The sequence below is a fragment of the Thalassophryne amazonica genome, chromosome 12, assembly GCF_902500255.1.
Source record: "Thalassophryne amazonica chromosome 12, fThaAma1.1, whole genome shotgun sequence".
Lineage (NCBI taxonomy): Eukaryota > Metazoa > Chordata > Actinopteri > Batrachoidiformes > Batrachoididae > Thalassophryne > Thalassophryne amazonica.
In genome coordinates, this window is record NC_047114.1 from 87445797 (window position 1) to 87464450 (window position 18654).

General features: G+C 39.4%; 1 long non-coding RNA gene across 1 annotated transcript; it reads left to right on the plus strand.

The window, feature by feature from the left end:
* Window positions 1-904: 904 nt before the first annotated feature.
* LOC117522061 lies at window positions 905-18350 on the plus strand. Its single transcript, XR_004564134.1, has 3 exons — window positions 905-916; window positions 14519-14521; window positions 18222-18350. It is a non-coding gene; the product is annotated as an uncharacterized LOC117522061 (long non-coding RNA).
* Window positions 18351-18654: the final 304 nt, after the last annotated feature.

Consider the following 18654-nt stretch of genomic DNA (forward strand, 5'->3'; position numbering starts at 1 on the left):
AATACTTATGGACCTAACTGTAACTGGGGATTAATTTATATACATTTAAAAACTTCACTTTATTAGCAAAATTTAGGCTTGGAACAGTTTAATTCAGACATCTGGTACTTATATCACAAATGCCCATATGTATACTTTAGTTTGTTCTGGAACATGCCCACTGAGCCAATATATGATTTCTCTGACACGCCCACACGGTTTCTGGGAAAAAGCTCTAAAGCTCCTTTCCATTTAAAGCTACAGGCACAGAAACATGGTGTTTCTTGTGGAGACCTGAACATTGTCTTCTTTTTCTTGAAGAATGCACCTGCACAATATCTATGGGGCATATTTTTAACACAAACATTATCTGTTTTTAATCCACCCGTTAACCCACATTTGCTTGAGGAAAATGTGCAATATGACCCCTTTAAAAACAGGAAATACATACATACATACATACATACATATAAACTTTTTTTGGTTTGCTTACCAGTTTGCACCATCTTTTCTGTAACTCTACATGTTTCTTTCTTTCTTTAAAAACATTGAGTCTCATCAACTGGTTGATTGGGCAGCGTTTTTTTTTCTGTTGTTTTTTTTTTTAAATGAGAGGAATAAAAAGGTTGTAGTGTTTTGTTTTGTTTTGTTTTGAGCCACATAGTGCCTCAGATTCTTCACATTTTGTTGGAGTGTTGTTTGCTTGCTGAAATGATGTCTGAATGTTTTATTGCTTTCTGGCAGGAAAATGACCTTGTGCTGCCACACCAAGTCCTGGATCTCCATAACCAGCAACTTCAGCATGAAGCTTCAGTGTGAAGGTGTAAATGCAGCACTTTCCCCATTACCAACTACCAATGTGCCCTTGAGCAAACATCCCAACACTGACTGGCTCTGGCAGAGCTGTTCAGAGGCCAACAAATCACTTTGTTGTTCTGTGTGCAGATTCCAGGTGCTTATATTTGTGTGAATAGTGAAAGTTGCATACTCAAAGAATAACCTGTTGAAGCTCGAAGAAGGGGAGCTTTCAATGGCAAAGACATAAAAAGTGCACCACGTTTGACCTTTGCAAAACAGGGTTACACAGAAGGCTCAGGTGCAAAGGAGATACACCTCTGCTGGGAAAGTCCTTTTACACTTCACGTGCAAGTTGCATGATTGCATCAACCAATCTGCAAGCAAACCTGCAGCCTGGACTGAAAAATCCTAGTTTGTCAAAGGGTAACATAAAAATTTTCAAGTGCTGTCTATTGCTGTCTTTAAAATTCATCTTATTTTGAAACCACATTTGTCATCAGGTTTATATATCCCTTGGTCATGGACATGTCATGATAATATCTGGCTCTTAATGATAACTGTTTTTTTTCCAAGTAGGATCCCCTGAATGGAGCTAAAAAAAATTTTCACAACATTAAAAAAATATATATGCTGTCTAAAATACCCTTTGTTTCTCTTGCAAAGACAGTGTGGTTTATAAGTACAAAGCATTCTTAACAAACAAATGGATTTATTTTGCAGACACTAAATGTACATATATCTGATACATCAAGCTTCATAATCAAATTCAGCAAATATTACAAGTATAAACATATATATTGATTAATTTGTTTGCTGGGTAAATGACAAACCATTACTCAACCATCAATATAATTGTCTGTCTGTGAATCATGGATTATTTTTAGATAAATGACTGAAAGATCAGTAAATTATGAATATTTTTCATTTTGTTAAATTTCACTGTGATTTTTTTTCTTGATAAATGATCAAAAACCATCAATCAATGACTTAATAATAAACTTTCTATCTGAGATTAACGTAGTTTTGCAGGATAAATGGCTGAAGCCATTAAACAATTATCAATGAAATTGTCACTGAATTTTGTACTTATGATAAATTGAACATTTGTGGGTGATTCTTTAACTACGGGCACTATTGGCCTTGTAAATGTAATTTCCACCACACCATTGCCTTACAATATAAAGCGCCTTGGGGCAACTGTTTGTTGTGATTTGGCGCTATATACATGTGCTCTGATGTCACTGTTTATCTCCATAGAAACTACCCAAACAATCTTTCATACAAACTGTTTAAAGGGACATTACAGTGTTGTGGTGGAAATTACGGCAATAGTGTGGGACAACTACATTTTGTTTAAACAAATCACAACAGTTGTATGACATTGAATACCCCAGTTATGTTTTGATTATTTTATTTATATTTTATTCAGAGATATTTTAAAACATTAGAAAAAACGTTTCTTTACCATTCATTTTTATCATTGAAGATCAAAAGTCTGGGTGTGGGACAAGCACAAAACGGCAATATTTGCATATAATGATGCTGAAAAAAGGTGAAAAAGTCATCATAGACTACTAGAACAAATTTCTTAACACACTTTCATTGTAAAGATAACTATAAAAGTGTGAAATTTCCCCTTTTTTCTGTTTTTCATACAATATGATCAAAGGACATAATAAGTGCCCGTAGTCTAAGAATCACCCCTGTCTGTCTGTCTATGAATTATTGATGTCATTCATAAATTCTCTTTCATTAGCTGGACAAATGACATTAAACAACTATTAATAAAATTGTCAATAAAATTTCTGTCTGTCCAGAATCGAGTCATATTTCAGAATCAGATGAATAGATACTGGAAATAATTAATAGTTCCGGGCAGCAAACAACGCATTTTTCATCCTGAAACAGACATGCGAGAAAACAAATTAATACACGTGTCTTAGGCGCCACCTGCTGTTATGAAGGGCGAATTACTCTGCATGATTGAAGAAAATCCTCAACACTCCACAATGGAAAGAACAAATGGATGAAGAATGTCAAGTACAAGGAGATGTGGCATGTGTGGTGAAAAGGGAAGTGGCAAAGGCTAAGGAAAAGTACGGAGTACATGAAGTTAAACACTAAAGAAGGGAAAAAGGACTTGTACCAATTGGCCAGACAAAGGGACCAAGCTGAAAAGGATGTGCAGCAGGTTAGGGTGATAAAGGATGCAGATGGTAATGTGCTGTCAAGCAGGGAGAGTGTGTTAAGAAGGTGGAGGGAATATTTTGAGGAACTGACGAAAGAAGAAAATAAGAGAGAGAGAAAAAGCTGGATGATATAAAGAGAGTAAATCAGGAATACAAGGGATTAGTAAGGATGAAGCTATAAAAAGGATGAAAAGTTGTCTTTCCACTTTTCATCCAGATGACATTCCAGTGGAGGCATGGAAATGTCTAGAAGAGTTTCTAAGCAAACTGTTTAATAAAATCTTGTAAGAGGATGCCTGAGGAGTGGAGACGATGTGTGCTGGTTCCTATTTTTAAGAACAAGGGTGATGTGCAGAACTGCAGTAACTACAGAGGCATAAAGTTGATCAGACACAGCATGAAAATAAGGGAAAGAATAGTAGAAGCTGGGCTTAGAAAACAGGTGAAGATCTGTGAGCAGCAATATGGTTTCATGCCGAGAAAGAGAACCACAGATGCAATATTTGCTCTGAGAGCACTGATGGGGAAGTATAGAGAAGGCCAGAAAGAGTTGTACTGTGTGTTTGTGGGCTTAGAGAAAGCTTACGACAGGGTGTCAAGACAAGAGCTGTGGTATTGAGAAAGTTTGGAATGGTGAAGGTGGTGGTGCAGGATATGTACAAGGACAGCATGGCAGTGGTAAGAAGCGCAATAGGAATGACTGATCCATTCAAGGTGGAGGCAGGATTATGCCAAGGATCAGATCTGAGCCCTTTCTTGTTTGCATTGGTGATGGACAGGCTGATGGATGAGATCAGACAGGAGTCATAGATTATGATGTTTGCAGATGACACTGTGATCTGTAGTGAGAGAAGAGAGCTGGTTGAATCTAGCCTGAAGATGTGGAGATATGCTCTGGAGAGAAAGGGAATGAAAATCAGTAAGAGCAAGACTGGGTATGTGTGTGAATGAGTTATGAATTTTTGAAAATTTATTCAGTGTTAAACATGGGAATTTTTCAAATTTTCCAAGATTTTTTCTGAGTTTGCCCTTTGACCTTGAAAATTGAATCAGTTCTTATATCAGGATGTGAATCTTCTGCAAAAAAAAAAAAAAAAAATTCATAATGATATATATAAAAAATTGTGGGCTTTAGGCTTTTCCTGTTTGGTATGTGGTAACGCCCAAATGGATGAAGCACATATCAAAATGTCGCCACTGGTGGTTAGAGTGTGTCCTCTGCACTAAAAAAACTGACACATTGGATTGGATTTCCATCTAATAAATACAGTGAGGAAAATAAGTATTTGAACACCCTGTGATTTTGCACGTTCTCCCACTTAGAAATCATGGAGGGGTCTGAAATTTTCATCTTAGGTGCATGTCCACTGTGAGAGACATAATCTAAAAAAAAAAAAAAAAAAAAAAAAAAAAATCCGGAAATCACAATGTATGATTTTTTAATCATTTATTTGTATGTTACTGCTGCAAATAAGTATTTGAACACCTGTGAAAATCAATGTTAATATTTGGTACAGTAGCCTTTGTTTGTAATTACAGAGGTCAAACGTTTCCTGTAGTTTTTCACCAGGTTTTCACACACTGCAGCAGGGATTTTGGTCCACTCCTCCATACAGATCTTCTCCAGATCTTTCAGGTTTGGAGTTTCAGCTCCCTCCAAAGATTTTCTATTGAGTTCAGGTCTGGAGACTGGCCAGGCCACTCCAGGACCTTGAAATGCTTCTTATGGAGCCCCTCCTTAGTTGCCCTGGCTGTGTCTTTGGGGTCATTGTCATGCTGGAAGACCCAGCCATGACCCATCTTCAATGGTCTTACTGAGGGAAGGAGGTTGTTTGCCAAAATCTCACAATACATGACCCACATCCATCCTCCCTTCAATACGGTGCAGTCGTCCTGTCCCATTTGCAGAAGAACACCCCCAGAGTATGATGTTTCCACCCCCATGCTTCACGGTTGGGATGGTTTTCTTGGGGTTGTTCTCATCCTCTAAACATGGTAAGTGGAGTTGATTCCAAAAAGCTCTATTCTGGTATCATCTGACCACATGACCTTCTCCCATGTCTCCTTTGGATCATCCAGATGGTCACTAGTGAACTTCAAACGGGCCTGGACATGTGCTGGCTTGAGCAGGGAGACCTTGCTGCCCTGCAGGATTTTAAACCATGACAGCATCATGTGTTATTAATGTAATCTTTGTGACTGTGGTCCCAGCTCTCTTTGACCAGGTTCTCCTGTGTAGTTCTGAGCTTTCTCAGAATCATCCTTACCCCACAAAGTGAGATCTTGCATGGAATCCCAGACCGAGGGAGATTGACAGTCATCTTGTGTTTCTTCCACTTTCTAATAAATAATCATAACAGTTGTTGTCTTCTACCAAGCTGCTTGCCTGTTGTCCTGTAGTCCTTCCCAGCCTTGTGCAGGCCTACAGTTTTGTCCCTGGTGTCCTTAGACAGCTCTTTGGTCTTGGCTATGGTGGACAGGTTGGAGTGTGATTGATTGAGTGTGTGAACAGGTGTCTTTTATACAGGTAACAAGTTCAAACAGGTGCAATTAATACAGGTAAAGAGTGCAGAATAAGAGGGCTCTTAAAGAAAAATTAACAGGTCTGTGTGAGCCAGAATTCTTGGTGGTTGGTAGGGGGTCAAATACTTATTTGCAGCAGTAACATACAAATAAATTATTAAAAAATCATACATTGTGATTTCCGGATTTTTTTTTTTTTTTTAGATTATGTCTCTCACAGTGGACATGCGCCTAAGATGAAAATTTCAGACCCCTCCATGATTTCTAAGTGGGAGAACTTGCAAAATCACAGGGTGTTCAAACACTTATTTTCCTCACTGTGTATGTAGTTCCAACTAAATTAAATTAAATGATCTTGCATGGATGTGCTTTTTTTTTTTTTTTTTTTTTTGAGTTGGGGCGACATATATTTATTTGATGGAAATCCTGCACATCATCAAATTGAGTTCATCCAGTGAGTCATTTTTTTGAGTGTGTTCTGCAGGTGTTGTGCTGTAGTGTGCATATTGATGTTTCCTGTCTCAACCCCTGTGTATTTTTTTTTATTAATTTTTTTATTTTTTGTTTTTATTTTTTATTTAATTACCAATGTTTAATTGCCTGCTATCCATATAACAAGCTCTCTCAGCGTGAGTGATTGGCAATGTGTATTCCTGCTGTGCACATGACAACCTGTTCTTGACCCCCATGTGGTGCTTTTCCTGTCAGAACCCCTGAGAAGTTGAGGCGGGCCTGAAGCCTGAACTGTTATAAAAAAAATCTGTGAATTATGTGAAGAGAGAGAAATAAAGCGGCACGCTGATGCTTTGTCAAAATGGGAAATTGTTGCTCCTTACAGCTATCGCAATTTCCACAGATGAGAACAACAGTGGACTAGAAGAGACTAGAAGAAACATTTGAGCCAAAATTCACATTAATAACAAATCAAAGGGTTGAGGTTGAGTTTATGTAACCTCCGTTACATAAACTCAATTAAAATGAGTGAATGGAATCACCAACACTTCATTAATTTGAGCATCTGATTCTCATCTGATATTTATGCCCACGATGCTACGTATTGCCAGGGTCTAGGACTCTGGATGAGACACCGTCTGCACCTGCTGCTTTCCGGGTGTTCACCTGTTTCAAAGCCCTCAGGACCTGAGTGTGTGACACCTTAATGACAGAGTCGTCTGGGTAACGGGAGTTTTGTGGGACGGTCTGTGTTAAGTCTGTCAAATCTGGCATAAAAGCTGTTGAGACAGTCTGGCAGAGTGTTGTCTCTGACCTCCATGTCTGAGTTTCGCCTGTTGTAACTTGTTAGTGACTGATTGGATTCCTTGCCACATACTGCGCATGTTGTTGTCTCGGTAGAAGCCTTCAGGTTTGTGGAAATATGCACTTTTAGCAACTCTGATGGTTTTACACAGCTCTTAATGGGCCCATTTACATTTTTCACTGTAAGCCACATGTCTACTCCTGATTTTCTTGTGGACATCTCCATTAAACCATGGTTTTTGATTTGGGGAAAAAAAGACACAGTTCTGGAGGGGACACAGATGGACATGCACCAGCTGATGCAAACGCGAACTGTCTCTGTGTTTTCATGTATACTGGCTGTGGCTTCTATGAATCGTTTCATATCTGTTGGCTCTAAACAGCTCTCCAGATTTTCCAGAGCATTGTCAGACCAGGTGTTGGTGGTTCTGATTGTGACCGGGTCATATTTCAGCCGTTTGATCAATCAATCAATCAACTTTTTTCTTATATAGCGCCAAATCACAACAAACAGTTGCCCCAAGGCGCTTTATATTGCAAGGCAAGGCCATACAATAATTATGAAAAACCCCAACGGTCAAAACGACCCCCTATGAGCAAGCACTTGGCTACAGTGGGAAGGAAAAACTCCCTTTTAACAGGAAGAAACCTCCAGCAGAACCAGGCTCAGGGAGGGGCAGTCTTCTGCTGAGACTGGTTGGGGCTGAGGGAAAGAACCAGGAAAAAGACATGCTGTGAAGGGGGGCAGAGATCGATCACTAATGATTAAATGCAGAGTGATGCATACGGAGCAAAAAGAGAAAGAAACAGTGCATCATGGGAACCCCCCCACAGTCTACGTCTAAAGCAGCATAACCAAGGGATGGTCCAGGGTCACCTGATCCAGCCCTAACTATAAGCCTTAGCGAAAAGGAAAGTTTTAAGCCTAATCTTAAAAGTAGAGAGGGTATCTGTCTCCCTGATCTGAATTGGGAGCTGGTTCCACAGGAGAGGAGCCTGAAAGCTGAAGGCTCTGCCTCCCATTCTACTCTTACAAACCCTAGGAAGTACAAGTAAGCCTGCAGTCTGAGAGCGAAGTGCTCTATTGGGGTGATATGGTACTACGAGGTCCCTAAGATAAGATGGGACCTGATTATTCAAAACCTTATAAGTAAGAAGAAGAATTTTAAATTCTATTCTAGAATTAACAGGAAGCCAATGAAGAGAGGCCAACACGGGTGAGATATGCTCTCTCCTGCTAGCCCCCGTCAGTACTCTAGCTGCAGCATTCTGAACCAACTGAAGGCTTTTTAGGGAACTTTTAGGACAACCTGATAATAATGAATTACAATAGTCCAGCCTAGAGGAAATAAATGCATGAATTAATTTTTCAGCATCACTCTGAGACAAGACCTTTCTGATTTTAGAGATATTGCGTAAATGCAAAAAGGCAGTCCTACATATTTGTTTAATATGCGCTTTGAATGACATATCCTGATCAAAAATGACTGCAAGATTTCTCACAGTATTACTAGAGATCAGGGAAATGCCATCCAAAGTAACGATCTGGTTAGACACCATGCTTCTAAGATTTGTGGGGCCAAGTACAATAACTTCAGTTTTATCTGAGTTTAAAAGCAGGAAATTAGAGGTCATCCATGTCTTTATGTCTGTAAGACAATCCTGCAGTTTAGCTAATTGGTGTGTATCCTCTGGCTTCATGGATAGATAAAGCTGGGTATCATCTGCGTAACAATGAAAATTTAAGCAATACCGTCTAATAATACTGCCTAAGGGAAGCATGTATAAAGTGAATAAAATTGGTCCTAGCACAGAACCTTGTGGAACTCCATAATTAACTTTAGTCTGTGAAGAAGATTCCCCATTTACATGAACAAACTGTAATCTATTAGACAAATATGATTCAAACCACCGCAGCGCAGTGCCTTTAATACCTATGACATGCTCTAATCTCTGTAATAAAATTTTATGGTCAACAGTATCAAAAGCAGCACTGAGGTCCAACAAAACAAGCACAGAGATAAGTCCACTGTCCGAAGCCATAAGAAGATCATTTGTAACCTTCACTAATGCTGTTTCTGTACTATGATGAATTCTAAAACCTGACTGAAACTCTTCAAATAGACCATTCCTCTGCAGGTGATCAGTTAGCTGTTTTACAACTACCCTCTCAAGAATCTTTGAGAGAAAAGGAAGGTTGGAGATTGGCCTATAATTAGCTAAGATAGCTGGGTCAAGTGATGGCTTTTTAAGTAATGGTTTAATTACTGCCACCTTAAAGGCCTGTGGTACATAACCAACTAACAAAGATAGATTGATCATATTTAAGATTGAAGCATTGAATAATGGTAGGACTTCCTTGAGCAGCCTGGCAGGAATGGGGTCTAATAAACATGTTGATGGTTTGGATGAAATAACTAATGAAAATAACTCAGACAGAACAATCGGAGAGAAAGAGTCTAACCAAATACTGGCATCACTGAAAGCAGCCAAAGATAACGATACATCTTTGGGATGGTTATGAGTAATTTGTTCTCTAATAGTCAAAATTTTGTTAGCAAAGAAAGTCATGAAGTCATTACTAGTTAAAGTTAATGGAATACTCAGCTCAATAGAGCTCTGACTCTTTGTCAGCCTGGCTACAGTGCTGAAAAGAAACCTGGGGTTGTTCTTATTTTCTTCAATTAGTGATGAGTAGAAAGATGTCCTAGCTTTACGGAGGGCTTTTTTATAGAGCAACAAACTCTTTTTCCAGGCTAAGTGAAGATCTTCTAAATTAGTGAGACGCCATTTCCTCTCCAACTTACGGGTTATCTGCTTTAAGCTACGCGTTTGTGAGTTATACCACGGAGTCAGACACTTCTGATTTAAAGCTCTCATTTTCAGAGGAGCTACAGCATCCAAGGATGTCTTCAATGAGGATGTAAAACTATTGACGAGATACTCTAACTCCCTTACAGAGTTTAGGTAGCTACTCTGCTCTGTGTTGGTATATGACATTAGAGAACATAAAGAAGGAATCATATCCTTAAACCTAGTTACAGCGCTTTCTGAAAGACTTCTAGTGTAATGAAACTTATTCCCCACTGCAGGGTAGTCCATCAGGGTAAATGTAAATGTTATTAAAAAATGATCAGACAGAAGGGAGTTTTCAGGGAATACTGTTAAGTCTTCTATTTCCATACCATAAGTCAGAACAAGATCTAAGATATGATTAAAGTGGTGGGTGGACTCATTTACTTTTTGAGCAAAGCCAATAGAGTCTAATAATAGATTAAATGCAGTGTTGAGGCTGTCATTCTCAGCATCTGTGTGGATGTTAAAATCGCCCACTATAATTATCTTATCTGAGCTAAGCACTAAGTCAGACAAAAGGTCTGAAAATTCACAGAGAAACTCACAGTAACGACCAGGTGGACGATAGATAATAACAAATAAAACTGGTTTTTGAGACTTCCAATTTGGATGGACAAGACTAAGAGACAAGCTTTCAAATGAATTAAAGCTCTGTCTAGGTTTTTGATTAATTAATAAGCTGGAATGGAAGATTGCTGCTAATCCTCCGCCTCGGCCCGTGCTACGAGCATTCTGACAGTTAGTGTGACTCGGGGGTGTTGACTCATTTAAACTAACATATTCATCCTGCTGTAACCAGGTTTCTGTTAGGCAGAATAAATCAATACGTTGATCAATTATTATATCATTTACCAACAGGGACTTAGAAGAGAGAGACCTAATGTTTAATAGACCACATTTAACTGTTTTAGTCTGTGGTGCAATTGAAGGTGCTATATTATTTTTTCTTTTTGAATTTTTATGCTTAAATAGATTTTTGCTGATTATTGGTGGCCTGGGAGCAGGCACCGTCTCCACGGGGACGGGGCAACGAGGGGACGGCAGGGGGAGAGAAGCTGCAGAGAGGTGTATAAGACCACAGCTCTGCCTCCTGGTCCCAACGCTGGACAGTCACAGTCTGGAGGATCCAAGAAAATTGGCCAGATTTCTAGAAATGAGAGCTGCTCCATCCAAAGTGGGATGGATGCCGTCTCTCCTAACAAGACCACGTTTTCCCCAGAAGCTTTGCCAATTATCAATGAAGCCCACCTCATTTTTTGGACACCACTCAGACAGCCAGCAATTCAAGGATGTAAGTGGGTTTCAGAAGAATTGCCAGATGATCGGATTTGCTGAAGTGGGGTTTGGGCTCGGCTTTGTATGCATTTTTGATGTTACAGTAGCAGTGGTCAAGTGTGTTTTTTCCCCTCTGGTCAGAAAATTCACAAACTGGTGCTGTTTTGTCATGTATTTCCTGAGATTGCAGTTATTAACGTCTCCAAGGATGATAAAAAGCACTGTTGAGTTTTTTCATGTCCATTTATCATGTTCATGCAGTGCGGTCTCCTCTCTGGCCAATGGCGGAGGGCATATACCACCCTCACAATGATACAATGCAACAATGGTCTGTACTTTAAAGTCAAATATTTCACATCTTCAGGAACAGAACTGGAGTGATGTGGACTGGATTGCACTAGCTAATTGGTAAGTGTGGAGAACTGTAAACACAGCTGGTTCCTGTGCTGCCATTGCTTCACTGAGGGTTCTGAGTTCTTGTTCATGTTGTCCTAATAGCATCCCGTGGGAGGACAGAGCCTTGTGAACAGGGTCTGTCCCTGCTGAGTCCATGATGTGGCAAGATTATTGTGTTGTGAACACAGGGCATATGTGCAGGGCAGATTGCCCAAAAACAAATGTTGGGCAATCATTTTATTCAAAACAATTACCCAACATTTAAAAACAATTATCCATTTGTTTTTGTAATGCTGATGTCTTATAAATATAATATATAATGGGCTAAAGTTTGTCCAGCAGAAATATGAGGTGGACTCCCCAAACGAAGTGCGGCGATCCTGCTGTCTTTGGCGATCAGCAGATTCTGTTGTCTCATTGTCACGCTCCCAGTACTTCCGTTTGGCATTGGGTGTGGTAGGGCCAAGAGATGATCGTTTTCTTGGCATCAGACCCGTCTGAAGGTCTGAATTCTACTATACGATTCACCAAACGTTTCCTCTGAACACAAAATGAACCACAGCAGAAATATTTACATTTTATTTACAATTATCCAAGAAATGAACAATTTACTGGTATTTTTGTGGACAGTGATTAACTCAGTTCATTTATGGACACAATTTGCTTACTCATGAGACATTGAAAGAAAGAGAGCTAAAGCGTAAAGACTTTAAGTAAATAAATCTGATTAGAATTTAGTGGTGAAAAGAAGCCACTTTGCATCCATTGACAATAAAACCCTTTTCTGGAACCTTTAACTGGGTCACATAGCTGATCCATTGAACAGGTGTTTTGGATGACCTGTCCGTCCGTCGTTGATGTAGTCTCTTTGCAGCGTGCTCACTTGGGTCAGGCGTTAACTCAGTGGTCTCCCCGGGTGATCCCAAAGGCTTGTGTTGGCTGGCTTTACCGACAGGATGGCTGCTTGCAGTCAGGTCGTCAGCTTGCTGGAATCCAGAGGTGGAAGGAGTTTGTTGAAAATGGGTTCTCGTAGCTTTTAAAACGTTTGTTGGAGCCAGATTAAAAGTCTTTGTGAATTTAGGAAAAAAGTTAAAAATTTTAAAGCGTTGGAAAATTACAGAAAAGGAAAGTCGCTTTTCTGTCACTTTGCTATTATTTTGAAAAGTTCAGATTGGTAGTTCTCTTAAAAATTCGAAAGACTTAACGCACCTTAAAAGCGTCAGGCTATTACTTTGTTAAAAGTTTGTCAAAGGATAACAATGAATGAATGAATGCATGAATGCCACGTGGTAGCTTAGCTTAGCTAGCATGGGGCCTTGTTGACCCAAAAATGAAATTAAGCGTTTAAGAAAGGAGAGAAGAAAGGTGTTGCAGCAGAAGCTTGCAGGAGAGTTTCAAGAGAAGGGTAGTCGAGAGAGGATTCCAAGAGAGCAAGTAGAAACTCTGTTCTAACTTTTAAAGGGGACTTACGTTATTAAATTCCTGATTGTTCTCTTCCATCCTCAATACAGAACTTCACACTTTACATTAAATCCTACACTTCACAAATGATTAAACCAATGCTGTTGACCTTTCATCATGAGCATGGACAAATCTGTGAATGAACTGGATGATGAAAGTGAGCCATGGAAAAAAAACTTGAAAGATCTTGGCAAGGCCCTGGCGGGGTCTGGTGGTTGTCCCCCAGAAAAATGTGAAATCTCAAATGCATTCTGGTGCTTTCTCAGCTCTATTTACCCACCAAAAGAGTCTCCAAAAATTCATTTTTTTGTTGGGACAGATCACTTTTTCCACCCCAGATAAGGTGGTAAACCTCAGTAGTACAGCATAGACAGTATCCACACACTATGCAAATGAAACATTATACAAGGGACATAGAAATTGAGTTTTTATAAAAGGAATTCTGAAACTTTATATCAGCAGTAAATAAACATGTTTATTAAGTAACAGGGCCTGTAAATTATTTCTTTAAGGAAGGAAAGTTAATATATACAACTTCATTACTGACAGATTTTACTGTATTTTCAAATTATATCCCAAACAGAACAGAATATTTCTTGTCAGAAATGTTTGAATATTTTGCTTGCTGAATATGATTTTTTTTACAATCTACTGGCACAAGACACTGTACAATCAAATTTAACCATTATAGTACAAACTTCTGGATACGGATTGGGCTGATGTGAATCAACTGCAGGCATGCGCTCATCGACTGGTCAGATGGAGGATTCACTGATTTAACAACTCTTCAGGCAGCATGGGCATGTTGGTGAAGGGAACAGAGGTGATGAGGAAGTAATGGGTAGATATGGTATCAAGGATAGGAATGGGGAAGGACAGATGGTAGTTGATTTTGCAAAAAGGATGGAAATGGCTGTGGTGAATACCTACTTTAAGAAAAGGGAGGAGCACAGGGTAACATATAAGAGTGGAGGAAGGTGCACACAGGTGGACTACATTCTTTATAGGAGATGCAAGCTAAAAGAAATCACAGACTGTAAGGTGGTAGCAGGAGAGAGTGTCACTAGACAGCATAGGATGGTTGTTTGTAGGATGACTTTAGAGGTAAAGAAGAAGAAGAGAGTGAGAGCTCAACAAAGGATCAGATGGTGGAAGCTGAAGGAGGAAGACTGTTGTGTGAAATTTAGCGAGCAGTTGAGAGAAGCACTAGTTGGAGGGGAAGCAATTTTGGACAACTGGAAACGTACTGCAGATGTGGTGAGGGAGACAGCTAGGGCAGTACTGGGTATGACATCTGGACAGTGGAAGGAAGACAAGGAGACTTGGTGGTGGAATGAAGAGGTCCAGGAAAGCATAAGGAGAAAGAGGTTGGCGAAAAAGTTTTGGGATAGTCGGAGAGATGAAAAAAGGAGACAGGAGTACAAGGAGATGCGGCGTAGGCGAAAGGTAAGTGGCAAAAGCAAAGGAAAAGGCATATTGCGAGCTGTACAAGAAGTTGAATAGTAAGGAAGGAGAAAAGGACTTGTACCAATTGGCCAGACAAAGGGATAGAGCTGGAAAGGATGTGCATCAGGTTAGGGTGGTAAAAGATGCACATGGTAATGTGCTGACAAGTGAGGAGTGTGTGCTGAGAAGGTGGAGGGAATATTTTGAAGAGTTGATGAATAAAGAAAATGAGCGAGAGAAAAGGCTGGATGATGTGGTGAGAGTAAATCAGGAAGTAAAACAGATTAGCAAGGAAGAAGTGAGGGCTGCTATGAAGAGGATGAAGAGTGGAAAGGCAGTTGGTCCAGATGACATTCCAATGGAGGCATGGAAATGTCTAGGAGAGATGGCAGTAGAGTTTCTAACCAGATTGTTTAATAAAATCTTGGAAAGTGAGAGGATGCCTGAGGAGTGGAGACGAAGTGTGCTGGTTCCTATTTTCAAGAACAAGGGTGATGTGCAGAGCTGCAGTAACTACAGAGGCATAAAGCTGATCAGCCAAACCATGAAGTTATGGGAAAGAGTAGTAGAAGCTAGGCTTAGAAAACAGGTGAAGATCTGTGAGCAGCAGTATGGTTTCATGCTGAGAAAGAGCACTACAGATGCAATGTTTGCTCTGAGAATACTGTTGGAAAAGTACAGAAAAGGACAGAAAGAGTTACATTGTGTGTTTGTGGACTTAGAAAAAGCTTATGATAGGGTGCCAAGAGAAGAGTTGTGGCATTGTATGAGGACGTCTGGAGTGGCAGAGAAGTATGTTAGGGTAGTGCAGGACATGTACAAGAATAGTGTGACAGCGGTGAGATGCGCAGTCGGAATGACAGACTCATTCAAGGTGGAGGTGGGATTACACCAAGGATCAGCTCTGAGTCCTTTCTTGTTTGCAGTGGTGATGGACAGGTTGACAGATGAGATCAGACAGGAGTCCCCATAGACTATGATGTTTGCAGATGACATTGTGATCTGTAGTGAGAGTAGAGAGCAAGTTCAGTCTAGTCTGGAGAAGTGGAGATATGCTTTGGAGAGAAGGGGAATGAAAGTCAGTAGAAGCAAGACTGAGTACATGTGTGTGAATGAGAGGGAGCCCAGTGGAATAGTGCAGTTACAAGGAGTAGAAGTGGTGAAAGTAGATGAGTTTAAATATTTGGGGTCAACTGTTCAAAGTAATGAAGAGTGTGGTAGAGAGGTGAAGAAGAGAGTGCAGGAAGGGTGGAGTGGGTGGAGAAAGGTGGCAGGAGTGATTTGTGATCGAAAAATATCAGCAAGAGTGAAAGGGAAAGTTTACAAAACAGTAGTGAGACCAGCTATGTTGTATGGTTTAGAGACAGTGGCACTAACAAAAAGACAGGAGGCAGAGCTGGAGGTGGCAGAGCTGAAGATGTTGAGATTCTCTTTGGGGAGTGACAAGAATGAACAAGATTAGGAATGAACATATCAGAGGGACAGCTCAGGTGGGACGGTTTGGAGACAAAGTCAGAGAGGCGAGATTGAGATGGTTTGGACATGTGCAGAGGAGGGACCCAGGGTATATAGGCAGAAGGATGCTGAGGATGGAGCCACCAGGCAGGAGGAGAAGAGGGAGACCAAAGAGGAGGTTCATGGATGTGCTGAGAGAGGACATGCAGGTGGTTGGTGTGACAGAGGAAGATACAGAGGACAGGGTGAGATGGAAACGATTGATCTGCTGTGGCGACCCCTAACGGGAACAGCCGAAAGACAAAGAAGAAGAAGGAACATTTTGGTTTTGGTGCAAAATTGATCAATTTGATTAGAGGGTTGTATCACAATATTAGTAGCTGTGTTTTACTACCTAAAGGAACCACCCCCAGATTTGATGTCTGGTATCCCCCAGGGATGTCCAATTTCACCATGTCTATTCATTTTGGTGAGCTAAATGTTGGCTATATACTTTAAAAAAGTGCTGATCTAAAAAAGATGAATCTCTTTGGTACAGAAATAATCATATCAATTAGCTGATGATACAATGCTCTTCCTAAAAGATGCCAAACAAATTCCAGTTGCTCTAAAAAAAAATAAAACTCTTCTCTGATGCCTCGGGGCTCAACTTAAATTTAAAGAAATGTGAGCTTTAAGCAATTCATGATACACCATTAAAAGAGATATGTAATATTCCTGTCAAATCAGAAATAAAATACTTGGGTACATTCATATCAAAGGACTTGAATTCTAACCTCAATAAGAATATTAAAGCTAAGCTTGATGTATGTACATCTAAATTAAATTCATGGCTTCAACAAGATCTTTCTATACTAGGCAGGATTTACTTGACAAAAATGGAAAGTCTCTCAAGGCTTTTTTATCCAACCTGTAGCATTGCTGTCTCAAACAGCTTAATAAAAACAATTAATTCCTTAAATCTGAACTTCATTTGGAGAAATAAGCTACACTATGTTAAAAAAAAAAATCAAATGGTCAAAGACATAAAAGACGGAGGCTTGAAAGTAATAGATTTTAACTGCCTTAATGGTACTCAAAAAATTAATTGGTTAAAATCTTGGCTGAGCAAATCCGATTTGTTCTGGTATTGTATCCCAAACTTCATATTTAACAAGGTGGGTAGATTAAAAATATTACTTTTATCGGACTATAATATTAACAAACTGCCCATCAAATTAGTTCCACAAGCAAGTGTTATTATATTGGAAATTGTTGTTTGTGCATAATTACTCACCACACTGTACTATTATATGGAACAATCATTATATACATCATAGAAATAAGTCACTGTTTTATGAAGAATGGATGAATAGGAATATATGGTCTGTTGTACACCTGATGAATACAAATGCTGAGCTGCGAAATTATGAACAGTTCTGTTCGAAATATCACTTCAATCCTCCTATTCATGAATTTACAAGACTTGTAAAAGCTCTATCTAAAGAATTAATTTTTCAAACCAAACATATAATGGTATACCAACCTATTAATCGACAATTGGGCTCCATATTGATCCAGGGGATCTCTCTCGCTGATAAAAAAAAATGCACTAATCAGTTAATTAGACACTGTTTCACTGAGAGCATATTCCCTGGGATAATAAACAAGAACAACATTCTTTATAAATTTGACAAAAAACCTATTGCGATAAATGTACATTTTGTGAAATGAATATAGAAACAACAGATCATATATTTTTTGAATGCATCAAAACTCTAATGTTTTGGAAACACTTGCAGGACTGGATACAAAGAGAAATTACGACCCCAAGCCCCATTTCAAGAGAAACTGTAACTTTGGAACCCTTCTTCAAAATAAGGACATTGAACTGTGTTACAACTTAGTCCTCTGTCTCTAGCCAAATTCTTTATACACAAACAAAGACTACTCAAATCACCCCCAACTTCAAAGTTTTTTTTTTAATAGAATTTGAAATGTATCTAAAATCCCTAAAATGTATTAAATCGAATAGATATGAAATAATTTATGATATATTGAGCAAACCTTCTACAAATGCATAACCCCTTTTATAATAATTGGAATACTATAGTTTTTTTTTTCTTCTCTCTCTCTTTTGTTGTATTGCACTTTATTTTTTTTATTTGTGTGACCTGCTTTGGTAATGTTATTGAGATGTTTATTACTGCCTCACTTGTTGTGTATCATATATTGTTGTAAATAAATATTTTTTAAAAATAAAAAAAAAAGCTGTCTTCTTCTTCTCTTTTGTTAAACAGCGGGTTTTAACCCAACTTGGTGCACTACTGCCACCACCTGTTTGGTGGGGACCACTGCAAGCAACTGTGAAGCAGCTGCAAGCACATTGTTAACAAATTTACCTTTAACCACGAAGAAACCATGCACTTATGCTAGAAATTTGTTAACATAATTGGCAATAATTGAATGTATAATGTGATTACAGGAAATAATACACAATGATCACTGAGGCTTTTTTTTTTTTTTTTTTAAACCAGAATGAGTGTCAGGATGTGAGGCTCTGCCTGGTTTTGTTTTCATGCTTTTGCTATGTTTGCTTCTGTGTAGTCTTATTCTCTTGTTGTGGTTTTTCCCTGCTTGGGTTTTACTGTCCCTGTCTCTCTTGTTTGTATCTCCTGTCTCTTGGTGGTGGGCATTTCCCTCTCCCTGGCCACACCCTCATTCTGGTGAGTTCCATGCACACTTGCTCCCTATCTACACCTCATCACTTGGGTGTATTTAAGATTCTCTTTTTGCCCTGTTACTTCGCCAGATTGATGCACTCTAAGCCTTCTCTCTCTCGTTCTCGACCTGCTTGCTACCTGTGTTCTTTGCTCTCTTGCTTGTATTTTCAACCACGCACCTGCCTGATGTTCTTGCTCTTGTTTGCCTTGTTGGATTGCCTACCCATGTACCAGACCCTGTTTTTTGCCCAAGTAAACTGCTTTTGCCTACTAAGCCTCAAGTCCGAGTCCAGCATTTGCATCCTGTCACACCCGTT